The 26,405-nt window shown below is 34.5% G+C and overlaps 1 protein-coding gene and 1 pseudogene across 6 annotated transcripts in view; one reads left to right on the top strand and one right to left on the bottom strand.

Annotated features, from left to right (window-relative positions):
- IL1RAPL1 (interleukin 1 receptor accessory protein like 1) overlaps positions 1–26,405 on the bottom strand; it is a 1,213,847-nt gene that overhangs the window by 614,774 nt on the left and 572,668 nt on the right. The gene's annotated exons all lie outside the window — the stretch shown is intronic.
- LOC118608547 lies at positions 1,775–1,893 on the top strand (annotated as a pseudogene).

Genomic DNA, 26,405 nt, shown 5'->3' with positions numbered 1-26,405 from the left:
TTGACTCTTGTCACTGTCAAGCTGCTAACATAGATTTTATATTTATTTCAAGGTGACTTTGGAATATTTCATCTGTCTTATATATGATTATTCTGCCTCCATTCAAGTGTTTTGACTTGTTCCCCAATCTCATCCCACTACTAGTCCACTGTATAAATGTATACGCCTTGAACTGGAACATTTCTTTTTCACCAATATAATCTTATGATCCTAGATTTCTCTCTCTTTCTGTCTGTCTCTCTCTCTCTCTACACACACACACACACACACACACACACACACACACTCAGAAACATGTGTACATATAGATTTCCCTTTACTATGTATATAATTGTTTCATAAAAGATATTTATTAATAGACTATCATATCCATAAATGTAAATCAGAAACATAAATTGTAGCTTAAAATTTTTAAATTTTTAAAAATGGTGGCATTTGTTTTATTTTGTTTTATTTACTCTTTGCTTACTAAGAGAGGATCCTGTATCTTTTCCCAGGAAATATATACAACATTAGAAGCTATTCTTTGTTGAGATTCATTTATATTTTTGGTTCTTTAGTTGAATTTCTTTTCCTATAGTGTCTCTGTGCTCATGTTAAACTCTAAATAAATACACATGGATCTATCTCTTCACTTCTGCCCTTTCATATCCAGCCTAAGCTCAATTATATTTTCCCTTTGTAGATGAAATTTTTTATCAACCTACCTTCTGAATCACCCACTAAAACACGCTCAATTGCTTTATATATAACAATTCCAAATATGATTTTCACTGATAGCATACATTCAATAGGTTCATCATAACCATTTACTTTTCACCTAATTGCTTGTCGTTTTTCATGTCTTCTAAAGCACTCACCTCCCCTCTCCCCAAATCCCTAATTTCATTTTTAGTCTCTGATAAAGATCCTGGTTGCTCTCATTTGGATTTTCTAATCACCCTTTCCTGGTCTCCTGACTGCATCCACCTAATATAAATGATATGAAATGATATACCTTAAATCTCCAATTTTTTAAACCATTTTAATCAATAACACCTTAAGTTTAAATGCCTTTGAGTATTAGAATCTGGTCAATCATCTGACTGCTCTTTGTTTCCTCATGTGTAAAATGGAAATAATAATGATAGCTGGTATAAGAAAACAAGTTGTGTATATAGCCTTTAAGACATACGATGCGTCAGAGCAAGTAAAGAATATTTAGCATCTGAGAAAAGAAAACCTCTTCAATAAATGGTGCTGGGAAAATTGGAAAGCCACATGCATAAGAAAGAAACTAGACTGTTATTTGTCACTATACACCAAAATTAACTCAAAATAAATCAAAGACTTAAATATAAGACCTGAAACAACAAAATATATCGAAGAAAACATAGGTACTAAATGTATGGACCTTGGTCTTATCGAGGATTTCATGAATTTGACCTCAAAAGCAAGGTAAGGAAAAGCAAAAATAAATGAATGGGGCTATATCAAACTAAAAAGCATCTGCACGGCAATGAAAATCATCAACAAAATAAAGAGGCAAGCAACTGAATGGGAGAAGATATTTGCAAACAATGCCTCCAAAAAGGGTCTAACATCTAAAATATATAAAGAACTCATAAAACTCAACAACAACAACAACAAAATGCCCAAACAATTCAATTAAAAAATAAATAGAGGACCTGAATAGACACTTCTCCCTAGAAGGCATACAAATGGTCAACAGACATACGAAAAGATGCTCAGCTTCACTAGTTATTAGGGAAATGCAAATCAAAACCACAATGAAGTCTACAGCCATGCCACTCTGAACAAGCCTAATCCCATCTGATCTTGGAAGCTAAGTAGGGTCAGGCCTGGTTAGTACTTAGATGGGAGACCATGTAGAAAGATCAGATGCTGTAGGCATAAAAAAATAATAATAAGGGATTGTAAACTGACAAGGTCCTTACAATCTGTGAGGTCAACTAAGGGTTGCCTTGCCAAAAAAACAAAACAAGACAAAAAAAAAAAAACAATGAGACACCACTTCATACCTGTTAGAATGGCTATCATTAACAGGACAAGTAATAACAAATGTTGGAGAGAATGTGGAGAAAAAGGAACTCTCATACATTGCTGTTGGGACTGCAGATTGGTACAGCCACTATGGAAAACAGTATGCAGGATCCTCAAAAAGTTAAGAATAGAATTACCATAAGTCTCAGCAATCCCTCTTCTGGGTATCTACCCCCAAAATTTTGAAAACATTTATTCATAAAGATATATGTACTACTTTGTTCATTGCAACATTATTTATGGTGGCCAAGACATAGAAACAACTGAAGTGTCTTTTGATAGATGACTGGATAAAGAAGATGTGGTACATATACATGATGGAATATTACTCATTCATAAGAAAAGGTGAACTATTGCCATTTGCAACAACATGGATGAATCTTGAGATTATCATGCTAAGTGAATAAGTGAAATAAGTCAGACAGAAAAAGTCGAGAACCATTAGATTTACTCACATGTGGGATATTAAACTGAAAGCAGCAAAAGAACAAGACAAAGAAAAACACATAGACACTGACAACAGTTTGGTTTTCACCAGAGATAAAAGGGGGATGGAACAAGGTAGAAAAGGGTAAAGGAGTTTGAATATATGGTGACAGAAGGAGATTCAACTTCGGGTGGTGAACACACTGTGCAATAAACATATGATGTATTACAAAACTGTACACTTGAAACCTATATAATTTCATTAACCAGTGCCACTCGAACACATATAATGACACTTTAAAAAGTATATTTAGCATCTGGAGGAAACCTCATTATATTTACCTGAAGTGTCTTGAAGTCAATAGGTCCTCTCAAAATTGTTTATTATACCTATTTTTGGTGTTTGAAGCAAGTGTGATATTTATCATAACATCTTTAAAAATTCAAACTCTACAAATTAAAATAACATGATAAATATTCAACTCTATCAAAATACATCGTATTCTATACCCTTAGACCAATAGTTTTTCAACCCTTGGAACAGAAAAAAAAAGATATACCAATCTCATGGGGTTAGTGGTACCAATTAAATGAAGAATTTTGTGTAAAATGTTTATATTGGTTCTTGCCCCACTGTAAGATTGTGTGTGTGTGTGTGTGTGTGTGTGTGTGTGTATAGAGTGAGAGAGAGAGACAGAGACAGAGAGAAAGAGAGATTATCTTTTTTAATTACTTTAGGCTTCCTAACAAGTTTCCATAGACTGCATATCTTCCATTAACATGCTTTTACATTCTTTTGCTTTATCTTCTGATTTTTGTTATCCAAATCTTAACCTTCTACTTAGTATGTTTCTCTCACTATTGCATACTTTTGACTATTTTCAATTTACTTGCTTAAATCACTATCCATTTTAGAATATAATACCTAGAAAGTTTTGAAATCTTACTACTTAACAGGAATGGTTTATTTCATAAGGGCAATATATTCCTCTTATATATCTTTTCATACTATTCACACTTTTCTATATTTCTAATTCGGTTTAGCAACTTTTATAAACATTAGGTCATGACTACCTTAGTCATGTTTACTTTTTTGTTGTTTCCCAGAGAGGCAAATTCTCTTGGGCAATGGTCTTTTTTTAGTTATTCAAATTATTATTTTAAATGAGAGAATGGCTTATTTCTGGTTATCTCAGTGTATTTTAACTTGAAATGTTGCAGTACCTAATAAAGTATTTACCAGATCAATAAGAAATTGCATTAATCTCAATGTAAGAGTTTGAAATTTAAAAGAGGCAGTCAATATAAAGAGAAAATAAATATATTAACTGAAGTGAGTTTCCTCTTGGTACATGAAGAATTTAATGTGTGCTTTCTACTTAAAATAAAGACTGAATCTGTCCACTTGAATCATGGGATTGACATAAATATATATCCATCTATATAAGGCAAGTCATGAAAATTTCAGTATGTTAGCAGATACTTTAAAAATGACATAAGATTTTATAACCTACAGGCTTGTTTGAAATTAGATGGAATTACAGTATCTCATATATGAAAACTTATTCAATAACTGAAGAATCAAAACAATAAAAAATCAAGAGTAAAAAGGCGTGCTTGGCAGACAAAGTAGACAAGCAAGAGCAATACTTTATAATATTGTTTCGATTTTCATAAATAATTGGTATGCTTGATTTTTCATTTATTTATTCAAACAGACCTATGAAATTTTCATTTCCCTTTATGCTCTGGTTACTAGGAAACTCAGAGAAAAATCTGGGCCTCAACTATATAAATCATATTAGTGTTCTTATACACTATTTTTGCTTCTATATTTTCTCCATGGCCCTGATTTTCTATTTTAACCACCATATTCTATACACGTGGTCCAAAAGAATCTATTCCCAAATCATTCCAGCGTCACCAAAGACCTAGCGGACCTGTTCCACTCCCACCCTGTCTCTCTCATCTCATCTCATATCATTTCCCCCCAACCGATGTCACTTCATTGTTCCTTAAACACGAAACATGCTTCATCTTAGGCCTTTGCATTTGCTGTGCCCTGCCAGTGAGTCTCTTTTCTCCATAGCTACTGACTTTCCCCCTCACTTCCTTTCAATTTTCTCAAAAGTCAACTTATCAGAGAGGCTATCTTTGACATCCTTTAATAAAACATGTACTCTATGTCTTGTAGATAGATATGAATACAGATAAATTATATATAAGATAACATATCTGCCTCACCTCCATATATACACTGTATTCTTCTCTTCTATACATTTTCCCCCATATAATTATCACTATCAAAACTACAAGCTCTATTAGAGTCAGGACTTTCTTTTGTTTGTCGGTTTCTTTGCTCTACTCTATTAGCAGTGCCTTGAACACAGAAGACACTCAATATTTATTGAATTTAAAAATAACTAAATGGATAAATAAAATACAGAATCTGGAAACATGATTTATACACATTGATTTATTATTATAGAATAAAACAATGTAATTTCAAAAATAGCAAATGCTCCAGCATTTTGTCTTTCTAGATAAAATTATCATCCTAGTTGCAAAACGGAGGTTATAAAATCCAATTTAATTTTGTCTCCTTGCTTCTTCAGCTTAATTTAAATTCCTCCCCAATTTTACTTTCTTGAACTTTGAATCATTCCAGAAAAGAAATGATCCAAAATAAATGTTTCCTGGTTTAGAATGAGCTTAGTTTTTAGAAAAAAAATACTGCATTTCCAACAAGTAATATGGATCAAAGTGGCTCAAACCAAGCCAAATGCCACGTAAAACAAAAAGATTCTCATTAAAAGGCTTGTTTTGTCTGATGGGGGATTTTCCAGTCCTGAGATTCTGTAATAACATTATCTGTTATAGGAGATTAGGGAAATGAGAGCCAATTAAACCGCTGGACAATAGCCGAGGTACCATTGCCTACACAAACATGCGTTTACTTGAAAGTATCAAAGAAAGCCCCTGGCCTTTTCTAAACACCTTTCTTTTTCCTTGTGAGAGCTTATTTGTAATGGTACATTGAAGGGAAATGAGTCTTAATATTTTAGATATCATGCAGCAAACTGAATGAGAGGACAATACCTTTTATAGAACTGAAGTGAAGATGAAATGCCTCATGTTATTTAAGGAGAAATTATTCTACACTTTAAGTTCCAAATGCTAAAAGGGAATGAGAATCCTCAAGACCACAAGATTTTCAGCTGGCCCTCTGAAATTTTATCTATAAGCCATGGTTTAATAGTTTATTTGTTTTTCCAAAGGGTGAGCACATATTCATGCTCATCATAGTCTCATACAAGTTCATTAACTTTGGTGTCACCAGGATAGTCATCCAATATTGAAATAAAAGACATCCAAATATGTAGTGAAGAAGGCAAACTGTCACTTTTTGCAGATGACATGATTCTTTATGCAGAAAATCCTACAGACTCTACTAAAAAATTACTAGAAACAATAAACAAAACGTTAATTATTTAGCAAAATTATTGTTGTTGTTCCTATTTCTTAATTGTAGTTTTCTTCATTATCCTCTTTAGGACTTCTTTTTCCTTAAGTGACATGGTGAATGAAAGTGGCTAGTGTGGTAATGAAATAAAGTTCAATGAAAAAGAAAAAAATGTGATTTTCTCATTAATAAGTTAAAGGTTGAGTACATTGAGCAGAAAATTGAATCAAAGTTCTTATGTACAACTAAAGGCTACACACCTAAGTTATATCACTTGTGTGTGATTTTCTAAATTATTGTATGAAAATAATTACCTTAACACCACAAGTAAAGAAATGCCACATATAATGATGTGTAAAATTTCATTCATATTTTATGCTACTGATTAAAAAAACATTAGATATAAATTGGGTAATACATGGCAATTCCTTTATCTTTATTTTCTATGCCTCTTCTTTATTTCACTGTTTTGGCATTTGGTACGTTAAGTTATAAATACTTGTCAAAACTATCCCTCAGTATTAATGACAGTTAGGCCATTGGTGCCTTCTAATTATAACTAGAATATTCTCTCATATTCATATAAGATTTTGACTTGTTCTATAATCTTTTCATACTCTGAAACTCAATTTTCACTGTTGTAATCTATAATTGCTATAAGATATAGATATTATGATCTGTATTGTTCTGAATATAAAATGTGAGTCTGTTTCATATACTACTTAATAATTGGAAAATGGTTAAATAACCAAGATTGTGATGTAAAAAAATTTAAAGGGTAACAGAATGCTGTCATTGTTAATGGGATGTAAACGAAATGCTTTAATGGATTATTGCACTTCTGGGTCACAGCATCGTCTCCATAATTATTTAAGAATATTAATAAGGCAAAAAAATTCAAATGATCTCAGTATGGTGTCAAAATATCTGAATATCTGCAGTGTTTTTCTCCTGTTTTATGTTCACTACTATCAGATTCCTAATAAAGCAAAAGTAATTCTAGCTAAATGCACACTTTTATCCCCAGAAAGAATATAGTCTTAGAATCCATAATTTCCTCTAATATCTTTAGTTTTAAATTATTTTTTTTGTGAGTAGGCCATACAATAAGAAGTAAAATGTAAAAGGTGTGAAAATGTCTAACTTGAAAAGTATCTTTGCACTCCAATCTCACCAGCCCACCAGTGCCCCTAGAGGCAACCTCCTAAACCAATTTCAAGTATAAACAGGCTACAGGTATTTTAAGATCATCCAAGTATGTATGTGTGTGTATGTCTTTGTGTGTTTGCATGAGAATATTCTTTCTTCCAAGCAGTAGCATACTATATCTACTTTTTGCACTCTGTAGTTCTTCCATTTAACAATATATTTTCAAGATCTGTCCATACTAGTACATATAGAATTGTCTCTTCATCATAGCTGAATGGCATCCATTGTATATATAAACTATAATTTTCTCGACTATCTTCTATTGTTGCATATTTAAGTAATTGCCAAGCATATGCAATTCAAAAAACAATAAATGTATACACACAAATGCACACATGATGTATAATATGGATGACTGTATCTGAAAGATAAATCTGAGAATTGCTGAGTCAAAAAGCATGTGACATTTTGGTCTTGACAGATAATGCTAAATTATTCTGCACATAGGTTCTATCAATTAAACTATTAGCAATGCATAAACACCTTATTTTCTACACACTTGCCATGTTTTAATGTTGTTAAATTGATGGTAAAATTTTTGCTTTTTTAATTATGCCCTCATAATTAAAAATTTAATTATGAATATTTTTCAAAGCCTACTGACTTTCTTATGAACTATTTATTCATCTAATATGTCCATTTTTGTATTGATTTGTTGGTCTTTTCATTTTGATTCATATATTGTCTGTGATAAAAGTTGCATTAAATTTTCTATTTGTTTGCCTTTTTCTTTTGTTAATTTACAGAAAATCTGAAGCATCCAGAACTATGTCTGTCACCTCTTCAGACACCACCCTTGTTATTCTACCTCTCCACAAAGTTATCTATGACATAAAATCACTTTTCCCAAGTTAGAAAGTGTCAATAACCCTAAATGTTAACTGCTAACTGTTCAAAACACCACCATAAAACACACATGGTCTTATGTGTCCTGTTTTTTAATCTCTTCATGTCATTACTGCCACCAAATAATTTTTCTTTCCATAATGTCTAAATTAGACCCCAAATCGAACATTCTAAATCACACTTCTTTATTATACAAAAAACATTTCTTTTCTGTTTTCCCAAATCTTCAGGTTTTTAATGTGCTTATCTTTCACCACAATTAACCCTGTTTTGTATTTCTCTTAGCTCTCCCCTCTCCTCTTGTTATTAGAATTTTGTACTGTAGTAATCTTAATGTCCTTGTGACACATACCTAGGGCCAGGTGAGTGCAGTATCATTTTTGTAATAGTCCTTGAAATAATGGAACCCTACTGATTTTTTATTTTTTTTTTGCTTTTTCGCCATCTATCCAATCACACTGAAATAAGTAAATTAATAAATATACCTGTTTTTTTAAGGAACCATATGTCTTTTGTTCTTATTTTTTATTAAATCTATCGGGGTAACACTGGTTAATAAAACTATATAGGCTTCAAGTGTATAATTCAATAAGACGTCATATCTATATTGCATTATGTGTTCACCACCCAAAGTCAAATCTCCTTCCGTCACCACTTTTGTGACCCCCTTTTCCCTTCTCTACCTTCCTCCTCCCCACTTCCCTTTGGAAAGCACTAAACTGTCGTTCATGCCCATGAGTCTCCATTCGTTTGTCATGTTTGTTTGTTGCTTTCAGTTTTATATTCCACATATGAGTGACATTGTATAGTTCTCAACATTTCTGTCTGACTTATTTCACTTATATAACCAATATCTAATACATTTTTGGTATAAAATTTAGATGAATTTAAATTAGGCATGTATAATTTTTTAAAAATTATATGTTATAGCAGGGGTCCCCAAACCCCCTGGGCCACGGACAGTCCTGCAGTCTGTTAGAAACTGGGTCACATAGCTAGAGGTTAGTGGCAGGGGAACAAGCAAAGCCTCATATGCATTTTCAGCTGTTCCCCAGCGCTTGCATCACTGCCTCAGCTCCACCTCAGATCATCAGGCAGTAGATTCTCATATGAGCCTCGGTCCTGGTGCCAAAAAGGTTGGGGAGCCACTGTGTTATAGTAAATATCTATGCATAGCTGAAAAACTTGCAAAACGAATTTGTGTTCATGTAAAATAGCATATATGCACCCAAATGAAATATGATTGTATCATCAGTTGATTTGCTCTTGCTCATTTGATTAAAAAAATAATAATTCTTTTCACATCTTTGAAATAGAAGTTCATTTCTGTGTTTTAACTTATGTTAAAAATAAACAGCTTGTCAAATTAATTTAACATATGCCTACTACTGAGCAAGATAATACATATATATGTACACACGTATGCATACACACTACTCTCTTCCTTGCCTTAGGCCAAACTTTCAGATCTCTCTAACTTTGAGAATAGCTGTAGACTTCAAAACAATTGTGGTTAGAAAAGGAGGGGCTGAAAACCTTTCCTCATGCAGAATGAATCCTTCCCTGTAGATCCAAGCAATAAACCAACAACATAGAAAGAAGAAGCATAAAAATGGTACCCACCATGCTGTGATTATTTGATTTCCCACTTGAAAGGAAGTGTATTCTCTGATGGGTTGGTAATCTATACTTAAACTAGCTTTTTACAGAAAATTTGGAATAGCAACAGGAGGAAGAAGAAAGGAAAAAAAGGAAAACTGAGGGAAGAAAAAAAAATTCCATGGCAATCATTCAAAGCTGCCACACTTACTGTTATCAGAATCCGCTTGTCAGCTGCCCAGGCAGCATGGTGGTGATGAGAGGTAGGTCAACTATCAGAGGCAGGGTGAGAAAACAGTCACCTGTACCTCATCATTGTGGTTCCTGAAGGCATAAGACATTTCTACTGTATATGGGAATAAAATTTGGGTATAGCTAAGTGTGGGTGCTGATGAGAGGGCTAATTAACCACTTGCATTTGGCTCAGCTGTCCTTGAGACATTGGTTGCTAAAGCATCTTGCACAAGGTCACTTTCCTAAAAAAGGGAAGAGATGTTAACAATTCTGATTCTATGCTTTTACCTACATTGAAGCACCAGGAGATCACAATAACTAACATGCAAAAATATTTTAAAGAATCACCAAGAGAGAAAAGTAAGTTTATATTTGAGATATTCTATATGTTAAGACGTGAAGTACATCCCTGAAGAATTCTATGGGAGCTAAAATGTATATGAAGGTGTTCTTGTTATAGTATCTGAGGACTGCCAAGTTTGATTCATCTGTTAAAGGTGGAAAGTGCAGTGGTTAGAGACCTTGATAATTGGAAAACTCAAGAAACTTATTCACCATAGAATCTGGACAGTGAAATTTTATTGCTTGCATTATATGTAGTGAATGGAAATACATCTTCCTCAATATATGCAATATGAATGCAATGGCATTCACAATATAAAAATAATCATTTAACAGTTTTGCAAATGTTTATTTGCTGACTGCTAAAGCTTGACTTCTGAAATTTTATGCTAGTTTTGATTTAGGGATGAAAGACAAGAAGCTTAACTTTTAAAAGCATAAAATATAATCTTTAAATCATTTCTGAGGCGAGCTGAATGTTCTAGACAGAGTAATTCTCCTATCAAATGTTATTAACATCTAAAGAAAGTCTTTTCAATGAATTTAAGAAAGTCAAGACCCAATGTTTTTTTCTAAATAATTAAACTTGGTTCAGGTGCTTTGAGACTCAAGGTTTTGAGGATCTAAAAGGGTCTCTATAAAATTGCTTTCTAATTGATTTTGCTTTCCTCGTCAAAGTTTCACCAGACATATCCCTGAGATGTAATATTTCAGTGCCAAGTCTTGCATTGGTTTCTATGGCAGCCGACTGCAAAATTTGAATGCAGCTATCAACTTTCTATCCCAGTGTTGACTGTAAGCATCAGTGTCAGGGAGACTCTATTTGTCTTGACAAGTCTCCATCTGAATATAATACATATACAGTTACACCCCCAAGCTGTAAGTTCCCATAATACCAGAAACAAATAGATAACAGGGATACACACAGAATTATACAACGTTGATGTGCCTGTTTGAGAAAGAGAGAGGAGAGAAGTGAAAAGCGTTTCATAGTTCAAGATGCTCTAAAATGTAGAGAAGCAATCCTTCCCTTTCCAAGAATGTCACTCAATAGGTATAAAAAGCTGAAACCACCCATTATTTGGTGAAAGGAGAGAGACTCAGTCCAGTTCCTAAATGAAATGAGTGACTGAATTAGAGGAGGCTCCAGGTCTTAGGGGGAGTAGATCTTCAGGGAGATAAGAGAAATGATGTTGGAATAATGGGAAATAAAGTAGAAGAGCTGCAGGAAAGGAAAAAAAAAGTGATCATTACTTTTTAAGTTAAAATCATATATTTAGAAAGTTAGTTGCACATCTCTATTTCCATTCATTCCATCACTCACACTCCTGAAATACCTTGCAAAACTGTGCTCTTAAACTTAATTAGTGGGCAGAGCCCGAATAGAAAGGCTAGAGGTTAACTCTAGGATTTCTCCTCACTACCATGTATGGAGAGATGATTAAAACCCCCAGGAACCTGTAAGATCTGGGCAAAGAGAGGCCACAAAGGATTCTGGCTGAGCATTCAGATGTAATATTCATGCGCGTGTGTGTGAGAGCACTCAATGCTCTTTCCTTAGGATTGGGTTATTAAATTCCAAGGAGAGTAGTAGAAATAAAATGAGATTTTCACTCGCACAGATCTAGATTTGAATTCCAACTCTGCCAAGTCCTTTGTGATCACAGATAAGTTGCCTACTCATTCAAGCCTCAGTTTTACCATCAGTAAAACTGAGAAATGTAATTTGCCTTAAAGGGCTGTGAAAATTACATGACATGACATATGCAAAATATCTAGCACAAAGCCTGACCCATATTAAATATGGATATGTAATATCTAGGCACTGATGTAATTAATGCTATTTATTATACTTTGAATTATACTATTTTATCATGCATTCTATCATTTTGAATTATATTATCCTTTGTAGCCCCTAAAATACTTGGTAACATCCTGGACATATGATAAATGCTCAATCACTACATGTGAATGAATGAGCCTCAGTTACAAAGGAAAGTCATATACATAATTTAAAGGGCCATGTACTAAAGTGGTTCACCTCATATGATTGTGATCATGAAAGAATCCAGGTCCAATATGGTAGTTTAATTTTTCTTATAGCATTCAAGTTCAGAGCCATTATAGCATAATTGAGAACACAGGGTTTGGAGCAAAACTGTGTTGAAATCCCATCTTTGCCATTTATTAAAAGTATGAACTGGAATATAGTTCCTCCTTCTGTAATATAGGAGTAGCAACATAAATGATTTTATAGGATTGTTAGGATGAGTAAGTGAAGTAATAAAAATATAGGAGTAAAGCATCTAGAATAGTGTGTGGCACTTATGAGGCACCACTGAACTATCAACTCTTACTACAATTAGTGACTAATGTTAAATGCTATCAATATTTAACCCAAAATTCCCAGTATCATGATGTGATCATATGTAATTCAAGTATCAAAGACTGAACATAGCTGAATGTGTGAAAGACCAGATCTAGTCTCCATCTTGGATCTGTAATTAACTGGCTTCATCCCCCTGAGTGAATTATGAAACCTCTTGCATGTTTTCATCAGTTAAATATGGGTATGGGTTAGATTTTGTTGGTGATCCATCCTATCTCTACTATGATAACATTCTCTGATTTTTACTGCATAAGACCATTTATCTTCCACCTTGGAGTGCAGCTTCAGTTCTATAAAAAAGTCAGCTGAAAAAAGATCTTATACAAAGAAATTCACTTTGCTATCAACTTTCTAGTATTAAGTCTAGTCCATACACAATAAGGCAAAACTACAGTAAAACATCCTGATGCTATTTCTTTTTAAGACCCCCTTCACATTTACCATTGCCATTGGAACTGAACTCAGAAAACTATAAAGTAGCAAGGAAATGTATGAAAGAGCCCTTTTTAGATCTCAGCATATCAGTGAGCTGTCTCGAACACTTATAGTTGCAAGATCTTTGTCATATCACATCTACCTACTGTATTTCCTTTTTTGAGCCCAATCCCCTTTCTTCCACAAGCCACCACAAATGAAGTATGTAATGTGAAATTGCCATTTAAAACTAGAATTATATAACACAACATTATAGTAGCTTTAATTCCACCTCAACTCATTTTTACACTGAAGGAAATGAGGCAAAAAGATGTCCTTTAACTTGTTCAAAAAGATGCAGATAATTATGTATAGGGCCAGGACCAGAAACTAAGCCTCTTATATCTTAATGTACCATTTTAAATATTGTATCATGATGTCTTTGTGTAAAGAGCTGCTTAGTTCAGCCCAAAAGGGAGTTCCCTAAATCAGTTTCTTACCTCATTTGATGTCATTACACAGTATGTTTGCCTTAAAAAAATATGTCCCTGTATCTTATGACTAGTAGTTTCTATTTCCATAGGAATCATCCAAATTATGTCAACTCCTACCCCCCAAATGCAAAATATTTCTACACTTCAACTGCTTACAAAGTGTCATGAACACTCAGTCTATGGAACAATGCCAGATAAATCCTGAATGAGTGATCGAGAGCTTGCTCCTAATCCCTCAATATAAAAATTAGAATTGGCTTGAAAGATGGTACTGCTTGACAGAAAAAATAATAATAAATGTTTTCATTTCTGGAACATAGTTTTACAAAAACATTATACCATTATTGGCTCATAACCAATGGTTAGTGGTTCATAGAAAAAAGTTTGAAAATGTTAGCAATTTTCTGACTTCAGTCTTAGAATCTGCAATATTCTGGAATTTTCTTGATGTATTAGTGTCACAGAGCATTACTTTCTGTTGATAAAAATTTCATTATCTTGTACTTAAATTCCATAAGTCATATATGTATTTATTTTTATAAACAATTGCTAGTCCTTGAATTGATTCAAAGTACACACTGTATCATTGGGTTAATTTCCTTTCATTCTACAGGTAAAAATCTAGTGCCAAAGTAGAAAAACAGGAAAATATTTAATCTATTCTACCGATGTTTGTTTTCATGGGAAGACTTTGGTAAATTTATATATATTTACATACCTATACACCACGATGTGATAGACAAAATAATACCACACCCCTCAAATGGGTCACATCCTAATCCCCAGAACTTGTAAATATGTTAGGTTACATGGCAATGGTGAATTAAGGTTGTAGGTGAAAGTAATGTTGCTAATTGGATGACCTTCAAATAGGAAGATTACATGGATTATCCAGGTGGATCCAGTGTAATCATAAGGGGCCTTTAAAAGTAAAAGAGAGAGGCAAGAGAACAGTCAGAGAAGGACATGCCTACTGCTGAATGGTCAGAAAGATCAAACATTGTTTTGTTTGAAGATCATGAATGAGGAGCATAAGCCATGTAAAGTGAGAAGCCTCTAAGAAGTTAAAAAAGACAAGGAAATGTATTCTTCCCTAGAGCCTCCAGAGAAAAATGCAGTTCTACCAATACCTGATCAGTAAGAACTGTGTCAGATTTCTAACCCCAGAAGTGTAAGATAGTAAAATTGTGTTACTTTAAGCCCCTAAGTTATTTTTAAATTAAATTTATTAGGGTGACATTGGTTAATAAAATTATATAGGTTTCAAATGCACAATTCAACAATAAGTCATATGCATATTGCATTGCGTGTTCACCACCCGAAGTCAAAACTCCTTCTGTCACCATATATTTAATTCCCTTTCTCCTTATCATTAAGCCACTAAGTTTTTGATAATTTCTTTCAGCAGCAGAAACAAAATAAAACAAAACAAAAACCTAAGACACATTGCACATTTTTAAAAAAATTACCATTGAAAATTGGAAATTTAATATGACATTCAAGGTCTTTGTGTAAAAATTGATTATATTTTTTAAAGTACTATAATTTAAACAATTTTCTATTGCATAAGTAATCAGGACTAATGACAAAGAAAAAATAACTATTCTACCTTCTGCAACAGAGATTAGACTATACAAGATAAATTCTAAATAGATTACTATGAATAAGACTACACAATTTTAACACAGACCATGAAGAAAAATTTTTTGTTATTAATAATTCCATTTTTCCTAAAGTAAAGGGCACAAATAGTATATAACTGTTTTTAAAAACTGTGATCTTTTTGAATGAAAGCTTTGTAAAATATAAAAGAGTATAAAAATGATAGTTTAAATTCAGATTTCTTAAACCCCTTTTTAAATCTTAATCTGCAGTACTAATTCAGTAGATACTAAGAAGTCATTGATAAGGAAAAGAAAGGATTATGCATTCTTCTTCTTTTGAAAATGAAGTTCTAGGCCATGTTCTAATAAGACTCTACTACTCAAGAGAGCCATATCTGCCTCTGACTTCACTTCACTATTTGTTCTACAGACTACATATGTCCACATTCATCCTCTATAGCTGATGCCTAACCTGCCAACATCTGTAGTCTCTTGATTACTACAGGTGACTGTAAGTTCATGATTAACAATTGTGAGTCATTGAAGATACCAATAAAATGATGTTTCTACCCTCCCAAACACAACAGATGATGAAACTGGGTCTTAGTGATCATTAATGGCTAGAAGTAAATCGAGACAAGTTAGCAGCAAATAAACCATATGAGAGGCTGTTGTCATGTAGAACTAGAGGGTGACACCTAGATTCACATGTGATTAAGTAAATAGTAAAGCAGGGCTGGGCTCAAGAAATGACATATAGAAAGAAATTACACAATTGTGAGTTTGCGGGAAAGCAAGGACAAATAACGACAAAAATGTGTACATATGACTCTAGGTAATGGGCCTATGGAGCCACAGTGATAAATATCAATAGGAGGTGAGGGAAGAACAAATAGAAACTGAAGAATAGAACTAAAGATATTGAAAACACTGTATTATCTAAAACTGTCAACCAAAATCATCCATTTTCATTTATTGAACACCTGCTGCATGGTATAAAAATGCCAGGTGATATTTAGATAGCCAGATAATCTACATTCTCCCACATATGAGGAAACATTTAGGCCATTTATACACTCTGTAATCATCATTCAGCTTGAGAATAACAGAAGCAGGTGTGTAGGTCTTTCTGTAATACTCATGAGCAATAGGGATCTACTGTACTGAGAAAACACAGCTTGCTGCCAAATCTGGTGTACTGTGTTTTCACACTCTTTTCCATTCTCAACAATAAGGAAGACTCCACATTATAGCTATTGAGTTCATTCAGCTGTTCTCATATCATTTCCTCCACAGTCTCCCTGTAAATTTCTATTGTGCCAACACGCAGAGAATTGATTACATTCTTTTTCAGTCTGTCTTTGAAACTTGCAATCAAATTATCCTATGCAATTAAAAATGCATGAATATATTCCTCTTTAGTAATACCTCTCTATATACCCCTCTCATCTCTACACTCTGGTCATCTGCTCCACCCCTCTCAGAGTTTCTCTACTGTTGGTTTAGAGTATAATCCACTTTACGTGTATACTTTATTGAAGCGGCATCACGCATTGCCAGTCTAACACATTTGTTTCACAATAGCTAATAACCACAAATCATGAAATCAAAGCCGATGTTAGTAAAGACACGTGATTATGCAAAATAGTAATACTCAAGGCCTTTAGTATGCAAACACTAAGGGCCCTGAATAAGTACCTATCACTGCTTCCAGGAGTTCTATGTTAAAAATATTTGCAACTCAAACTCACATAATAAACATTATTAAAATTACTTGTCAATTTGTATTTTTGAGAGTGTGCCCTGTGCAAGACACAGAGTGAGGCATGCTGTTTTATAACTGCACACAAACTGGGGTCCCACTTTGACATATTAAAGTATACTCTGATCAAGGCATTGGACATTTCATAGCTAAAAACACTTACTAGGCTTGCTGCTGTTTAACGATTGGGTGTTGTATCTAATTAATGCTCTTTTCCCATGAGTAGAGCCTAGGGTGTCAATAAACCTAACTTAAGTGCAGGAGGAGTAAGTATTTTTTTCTGCAAGACTGACAGAACTCTATCTGGTAGGGCTACTGGTGGATTATTAAATAAGCAGCAATTCTAAATTAGGTTATGTTGGTTTTGACAGTTTCTGCAAACTGACATTTCCATTTGCTCAGTTTCTTGGAACAACCCATCATGCAGATATATTACTTGTTGAAACCTCATAAAAACTCTGTTTTTCTCTGGGCTGTGAGCATGAATTTCTAATGAACTTGGCTCTAGGTGAAAGGCAAGTTTTCACCCATTACTGCAAGGGATGGTTTTATTTTACTGAATGCCAATTTAACAATATCAATGAATTATAGACGTCCTTATTTCTAATGTTGGATATATAAGGTACTGCAGTTGTGACCCTGAAATAGACGGAAAAAAATTAATGAATGGAAGGATAAACACCCTAAGAGAGTTTGATATTGGCTGTTTACTCCTACAGTTTATCTTTGTGGTACAAGTCAGTGATGGCGAACACAAAATACAGCCATTCTAAGCTAAACAGACTAGAGCTCAATCATCTTGTTTAAGATCTCACAAAATGGTCAATTCCCCCAATCCAACATACAGTGTGACTTTGGTATTATTTACCGTATCCTTGCTCAATAAAGCCACAGAAAAGTTATTTACTTTCAAATTTGAAAATTGAAGTAGCATTTAAATATCCTGAAAGACAGAGTACATCCACAAATGTAGTTTTATTTCAGTCAAACCTTCCAATTATATTTTCATGATAACATGTTAGCATATCTCCATATAGAAGCATGTTTATTAGAAAATAGCTACCCAAAGGGTTGGAAACTTAGGAAGTCCTCAGTCAACTGTTTTTGCTACAGAATGGGAGATAAATGATCTGACTGATATTTCCATTCATGTGTCTGGTTGTTTGGTACTTCTTAAACACATCAATAGAACACAGCGGTCTTGCTGCTCAACATTATGTTCAATGAGGAATTGGGGATGATTCACCAATTGACTTTCAAATAGAATCTGGTGGAAACACAGCTGGCTAAAGCATAAATTCATCCATCCATACCTCCAGGAGGGAAGAAAGTACCAGTTTCAATATCAACACCAGTTTATTAAATCATAGGCTGCCTAGCACATGTGCTTCCTTATGCTACAACATTCAGGATATTTTAACTAAATAAGTGATGTAAGAATCACTACATTTGCCTTTTAACGAATTGCATCTATGATCTATTCAATGGCAAGAAATGGGACTCATTCGACAGGATTTCATAAGTTGCTTTCTTACTGGTTTTCCTATATCAGTTTTTTCTGAAATGATTTGTTCATTCTCATCACTGAAACACACATACACTAATAAAAATGGTACTTGAATAGTGTTTGCTTTATATGTGACAACCCTGGAAGATATCTATATATTTACTTCTACTCTTTTTTTCCAAGAATGAGCTTAAAGGTAACTTAACTAAGTATAGCAGGAAAACATAAATTGGAAATGGGTAAGGGGGGGGGGGGAGAAATACAAGGATACAGATAAAGAGAAAGTTTGCGACTATATCAAATATAGATTATTTTTCAGTTAGCAGCTAATTGTAAAGCCTGGTCAGATAAACATAACAACAACACATGGATTATTCAAGAACAACACAACTATTTCTAATAAAATGAGAAAAAGTTTTCTGTGGATATTCAGAATGTTAGGAAAAACATCCATCATATAAACCTTATGGTGAATGATCTCACTGACCAATTTTTAGCTGTTGTAACTGATTTGTGGAGGGATAGAGTCAAGACAAATTTTCGAGCTCTGTATCACAATTGTCCCCATTCCACAGGTAACCAAATTAGGCTGTGAAGAAACAAGGTCAAGGCTATATTATCAAGGTCATATAGCCAATTCAGAGCCTGAAACTGACCCAGCATGCATGCATTTTACTCTACATCATGTTGCAAATGCAAGAACCACAGGGGTACTTGCTTCAGATAGCTGAAGGACAGGAGGAAAATATATAGTAGAGGGCCTCAAATTTTATAACCAGATTCAACATTTATTGATCTATTGCATAGGCCAGGCACTGTAAAAATATTAAATTCACTGTCCTATTTAATATTCAAAATTGTCTGAAGAGGTAATAATTATTATTTATCATGTTTTATGAATGAGAAATCTAAGCTTTAGTGAGGTGATGCAACTTCCAAGAGATAGAGCTGGAATTTGAACCCAAGTTCTTTAGCTGTGGAATCCATATTACTTAAGCACTTTATTATACAGCATTCTTAAATGAGAAAGATGTCTCTGTACGTAATGTGAGACCAGCAAAGATTTTAGTGTGTGTAAAGGTAGGTAGATGGTATTCACTCATTCAGTCCCTCAGTCAATATCTGTAACCTACATACAATAGGCTAGCATTCTTCTAAGACAAAGCATTCTTCTAAGATACATACAATATGTTATTCTTCTAAAGGTACAGCTTTGAAGAAGACAAATCCACTCTCTCCGCTTTTAAGGAAGATGACTCAGGCTGCAGTATGTAGTATTTCATGGAATTGGATGAGATAAGAGAGCTCAGTTTGAAGGTTATTGCACTGATCCAAAACAAAAGATAATGAGGACTTGTATCTATTGCTGCATATCAGATAATCAAATATCTCATGGCTTAAAACAACACGCAATTTGTTATCTGTAGGTCAGGAATCCACGTATGGTTTAACTGGGTCCCCTGTTCTGGGTCTTACAAGGCCACATCAAGGCGTTGGCTGGGCTACAGTCTTTAATGGAGTGTGGGTGGTCTTCTAAGCTCACGTGGTTGTTGGCAGTACTCAGTTCCTCTGATTGTAGGTCTCTGTTTTTTTTGCTGGCTATCAACCCGAGAGCACTCTAAGCTCCTAGAGGCCACTTGAAGCTCTTGGTTTCCACATGTCCCTCTCACAGGCCCTCTCAGAGCATGGATGCTGACTCCATCAAGGAGTACTTGGTTTTCAGCAGAGGAATCTCTCTCCTTTCCCGAGGAAAGGTCCAGTCCCTATTTTAGGGTGATCTCCTGATTAAGTCAGACTCACCCGGGAAATTCTCCATTTTGAGTAGCTCAGAATTAACTGGCTTGGGATCTTAGCTATATAGGCAAAATCCTTTTCACTTTTTCCCATATGATGCAACTGAGTCAGAGGAGTGACATAATATTTGAGGTGTCTCCCACACTCAATTTAGGGGAGTATACAGACATGTATACCAGGAGGGCAGAAAACTTGGGGGTTCTCTTAGAGGCTGCCTGCCTTCCAAAGGATCTGATGTAAGCCCACTTTTGCAGAGTAGCCCAAATGAGTGATGCCAGAAGATTTTAGAGGTAGAACAGGGAAAACAGGGGAGGAGAATTAGAAAGAAGAAAGATTAAAGAGGACTAGAATCCTTTCTTCTGAGGACTGTAAAAATCTTTCATTGAAATACAGAATTAAAATAGCAGAAGTGCAAAGATAACTAATTTGATGTGGGGTGTGTCGAGGTGGAAGAATATGAGGAAGTGATGTCCAGCAGGTATTTGGAAGCTTAGATCCTGGAGGGGAGAGACCAAAGAAGTAGCACTCAGGGAGAAAATCTAGAAGTCATCCACAAATGGATGAGATCCCAGAAGTATGACTGCAGGGGAAGAAGAAATTACCTAGTAGAAGAACTTGATACAATATAAGTGGTGATCAGTTTCAATTTAATTAAAAATGTTAAACTTTTAAAATGCTTCTTGTGAAAATATACTTAAATTAAAATGTGGGCTTGGAATAATAAATGTCTTGGGCATCTTGCTCTCCTATAAACTTGTTTTTCTCTCCCTGTGTAAAAGATAAACACTGTCACTCAAATGTCTAACTTGTCTTTACTGCATTATAAAAGTAAATGTTTATTTGAGTGATGAATATCCCATGGTTGTAAGTGATTTAGTAAGTAGCATAATGTATATTTTGGGGAGTGCCCTAATCAGCCTAATGCATTTGTACAAACTTAAAAACTTCAGAATACATAAAAATGGTGAAGTCTCAAACTGTGAGTCCATCACACACTGTCTGCATCCTCTAACTGCATATGCTATTTTTAAGCCCTAAAATTCCTCCTACATTCGAATCCAAGGAACGTTTAGTAGAAATTTTAAAAACATGTTTTAGCTACTTGCATATTTTTATGTTCTTATGAATAGAATGCATTTTCTTTCATGGAAAAAACCATGCCTTATTAATTTCTGTATTCATGTTTCATAAAAGAATTAGAACTACATAAAATATAGACTTATAAAATGAGGAGAAATTATTTTCTGAAACAAAATGCAAAAACAAAACTTAAAAGTCCATTAAAATTTAATATACATTTAACATAAATATAAAATCAAATTCATAAACATGCATATTTAATGTATAAGTTTATACTTAATTAGATATATATTTAAATCTATATGCTGATTAAACCCATAAGGCTAAGACCTTAGGACAAGATGCAACAGGTCTATATGCTTATCCACTAGATGGCTCCCTTACAATTCTAACTTGTAATCTTGTGGTTCTAAGGAAAACTCAAAATTCACTCAAAATATATTATCCCCAATCTTAACATGTGCTTCTAATGCCATCCGTAGCAGCACCATTGAACCGAATAGAGAAAAACTCAAACCATCTAATGGTAAACAAGAAGAGACATGTTTTGCACATCTTTATTACTTAGCAAAGAGTTAGAAAATGACAACAGGGCACAGGACAGTATTACTAAACATGAACTCAGTAGATCCAAATGGGGGAGAGAGTCAAGTGTTTATTAAAAATGTGGAGTTTACGTGTCTGTGTCATCTCTACTGGATCAGAATCACCTAGAGTGAGGGAGAATCATTACTCTGTATTGTTAATAACTTTATGCACAAAGTTCAAGAATGACAGTGTAAAAAATATACTTTATGAAACACATTTGGTTTTGATTGTTCCTGTGCAGACTGCATGTGCTGATTTAAGATACTTATCTAACTCAATTAATACAGTTAACTCCAAAGATAGAAGAAACGACAACCCAAAGATTTGCTAAGGGGTTCAAGTCATACAGTCTTGAAGGTAGAGAGGACTTTAGAAATCACCGAATCCATTGGTTCTTAACCGTGGCTGCATATTAGAAAAACCTAGAGAGCTTTTAAAATCGGCCAATACCCTGGTATCCTCTCTAGAGGTTCTTTTTTTAATTAGTCTGGGATGAGAACTGGTTATTGGTGTATTTCAAAAAGCTTCCCCAGTGATTTTAATGTGCCACCAGGGTTGAGATCTACCGATTCAGAAAAAGCTCCTCATTTTATATATAAAGAACTGTGGTCACAAATTAGTTCAGCATCTTGCCATAAAATGTGCAAGTTGTTGGTAAAGTTAGGAGTTAGTAGGCAAAGTTAGGTCCTCTGACTTGCAGGCCATTCATCTTCACACGATTCCCATTTATTCAGAAATAGGTAAAATCTTCTGTGTCCCCTAAAAGGTGCTACAAAGTATGATAATATCACTTCCAGAAAGAAAATGAATTTGAATATATTTTCAAAGATATTGCATGTATCAGATATCACACTATTAAAAAAATAAAAACGTTGCTATGTCATCCTTTCTTTGCAATGTTTGGGAGGAAATTTAAACTAAAGCCTTAAGAGGTCAGAGCAGATAACAAACATGTAACCTGTTCACCACAAAGCAATTGTCAGTGACTCCTGATACTGAATGGAAAGATGGAAGAGGGGCGTCCACTGAGCCTACATGAAAGAAAGACTAAAAAGAAGGCAGACCATGCCCAATAGCAATTAAGTGGACACCCAGGGGAAGGATTATCCTTTAACTGAAACAGATGCAAATTCATTACAAAGTTAGATAAACCACTTACAGAAACAACTTCAAAGACTGAAAGAAAGAGATATGAGAACAACTGACAGACACCATAAAGCTCTGCTGTAAATAAAATCAATTTTATGGTTTCAATCAGCCCTTAATTCATCAAAATGTTTAACTAAAAACAATATACAAGCTTCAGCAACCTCAGCAGGGTTGGTATTTTTTTTTTTTGGAACTGGTTGCAAACTGTGGAGCAATATGGGATAAGAGCATTTGCACGGCTGTACTCTCACCCACAGAGAAGTTCCTCATTTTGAAGGCCTGGCCATCCATCACTGGCCCGATAGCAGAAAACATGCATCGTCTCTGCCTACATTGTGCCAGGTCAGTAAGAAAATAAAACAAAATGACTGCACAGAGCAGCTACACCCTTAACTGTTCCATCCTCCTTCTTAACCATTCCATCTGCAAAGCAGAAGCCAAAGGTAAGAAGCAAAGCAATAAAATTCAAGTCTTTTGCTTAAGACACCAGTACTTCTAATATCTTACAGCAGAGGATTCTATTTTTTCTGATAACTACATGATAGACTAAACTGGTAATACTAGATTATTCACAATAAATCTCTTAAAAATGTCACTGGGACTTTATAAGGCTTTGCTTATGTCTATTTCAGAATGCCATGAGTTAGAGGTTTTCAGATTCCCTGTTACCAAAGGTCTCATGTATCAGTCATCAGGCTGATCAGGCCCCATTTGCCATTGGGCTGTCATCCCAGAAAATTCCAACTTCAAACTTCAGTCACCAGTATTGCCAGTGGAGCATTAGTGCTAAATTACAATTAAAACCTGAGCGGATGAAGAATGGCCTTGCCTAATGGTCAGTCACTTCTCGTTAACAATTTCAGTATGAATTAATTCATCATATTAGCTTGTGGTCGTTTGATAGACTTAGAAACAAACTTGGCAGGCCTGGAGGTCCAGAACAGAGTGGGAAGTAGTCAAGTTAAAAATGGTGTAAAGGATTATAGGAAGGTGTGGAAATGCAGGAGGTTGACAAAAAAAACCCTGGTTGTGTAAGAGACAACAACATATATATATTTTTTAAGGAACACGATAGAGAACCTAGAGAGGACACATAAAGCAAGTGGGTTTGAAAGAAGGTTTTGATATTGTGAGAAGCAGATGGCTTGGGGATGCTAACGTCACATTATCTAATAAAGGATACTAATTTGTCTATAGGATTCAAAATAAACTTTCAAGTAATATGAACATATATGATCTGAAGCTTCTAATTGAAAACCTGTATATAACACAGTCAGTTAGTTCTAAACCCTTTAACACATATTTTCTCATTTTTAACAGTTGGTTTCATCCCATTTCCTCAACACAGACTTACTGTATTATATAGACATGCTTTGAAATCAACAGATGAGGCTGTCTTTATTTGAAATGAAGGTCTACTCTCGCAAAGACATTATGGCCAGTACCTTCATAACAAATCAATCTCATGAGGACTAAATAGGTGAGTTATATATCTATAATAAATTTTTTATGATGGGTTGAATCATTTAGCACGAAGGCAAAATGGCTTGGAGCAACAATACAACACTATATTCAATGCCATGTCAGCCAGTGGCCATGGATGCTCAATAAATAGCAGGAGGCTGTGACTGATCCTGTACCACACAGCTTGCGAGTACTGAAGATGTAATGAGCTAAGTCAGAAAAGGAAAGGGGTTTGGATTGCCTCTCTTACATTAATAAAAAATACATCAGATCACTCTAATATACATGCTGAAGAACATAGGCAGAAGTGGCTAATTTTTTAAAATAATTTCTATATTTCAGAATTTCTTCCTCAATAAGTAAAGCCATTCCTGTGCTAAGAATTTATGATGACACTGCTGGCAAGGCCTGGACTTCAAGACAGCAGGCAGTGTGAATGGAAGCAATCCGATTAGGAACGCATCCAGAAATGTCCATAGGAGAATTACTTAGCTACCTTTCTCTCCATACCTTCCATAACATGACCTTTTACATTTCCTGTATTTAAAAAAGCTGCTTTTCTCCTTTCCAGAAAGTGGTATAACAGTTTTAGTGGAGAAATACATTTGAGAGAGAATGAGTTTTACTTAGAAGGTTAAAGAATTCCCAGGTACCATTCCTTAAGGTAGAATTTAGTTTTTTTTTTTTACATTATCAAATGAAACTGACTAAAAGCAATACTTTCTTTTATGAAAATTAAAACTGTAATTTTATGCAGGGCTGTAAGGCTAAAGTAGTGTTTCTAAACTTTTAAATTTTGTAAATCAGTATAATAACTTTTTATTTCATCAAAACAAAAATACGAAGTAACAACGAAAGGAAAATAATGACAGTAAAAAAAGTATGACAACTAAAATTTCACAATAATAAATACTCCTTTAAAAATAAATTTAATAACTATGAAAAAAATCTTTCTTTTTCACATTTTGCCTTTAACCCATGAATACTCTATCATCCTTGGAACTTGACCTTGGATGGACATTTAGAAACCAGTGTTCAGAGTCAAATACATGTAGTTCATAGCTCCTCCTGGAGAAGCAAGTGATTGCAGTTCAGCTCCGTTAGCCAGCACTCACATCCAGAGTGGACCAGAGTGTCACAGGAACCCAAAAGAAAAGAGCTTGAAGTTGAGTAATCTTCAAGCTAAGTGAGAGAGTAAACAAGAAATACAAAGAAGAGTGGAACAAATTAAACTACATCACAAAAACACCAGCAGAAAAAGTCAAACCACAGAAAACTCTACAGAACAATCAAACCAGCTTCTTCGACAAATATATTGCTTCAACAATAATAGAGGGGTGTGATGGTTAATTTTATGTGTCAACTTGACTAGGTTAAGAAATGCCCAGCTAGCTGGTAAAATGTTATTTCTAGGTGCATCTATGAAGGTGTCTGTAGAAGAAATTAGCACATGAATCAGTAGACTGAGTAAAGAAGACCCCCACTACCACCCCCCAATGTGGGTGGGCATCATCCAATCCACTGAGGGTAGAATAGGACAAAAAGGCAATGGAAAAGCAAATTCCCTGTCTCTTCTTGAACCAAAAGACCCATCTTTTCCTGCCCTCAGACATTGGAGCTCCTGGTTCTTGGGTCTCCAGAGTCTGGAACATACACCAGCGGCTCTCTGGTTTTCAGACTTTTAGACTCAGACTGGCTTTCCTGGGTCTCCAGATTGCAGACAGCAGATTGTGAAACTTCTCAGCCTCCATAACCACATGAGCCAATTCGTATAATAAATATTCTCTTATATATACATATACATACACACACATATATTTTTAGTTCTGTGTCTTTGAAGAACTCTAATACAGGGGAAAACCTATAGATTAAAAGAGACTTACAATTTTAAAAATATTAGACAATACTAAACAATACTGTTTAGGGATGCATATTCAGGTGATAAAACTATGAAGAAAAGTAAGGATACAATTCTAGAAAAGTCACTATTGTGTGTTG

Source organism: Rousettus aegyptiacus, unplaced genomic scaffold (assembly GCF_014176215.1).
Source record: "Rousettus aegyptiacus isolate mRouAeg1 unplaced genomic scaffold, mRouAeg1.p scaffold_m13_p_9, whole genome shotgun sequence".
Taxonomy (NCBI): domain Eukaryota; kingdom Metazoa; phylum Chordata; class Mammalia; order Chiroptera; family Pteropodidae; genus Rousettus; species Rousettus aegyptiacus.
Note: the sequence above shows the minus strand (reverse complement) of the source record. Positions and strands in the feature narration are given on the sequence as shown.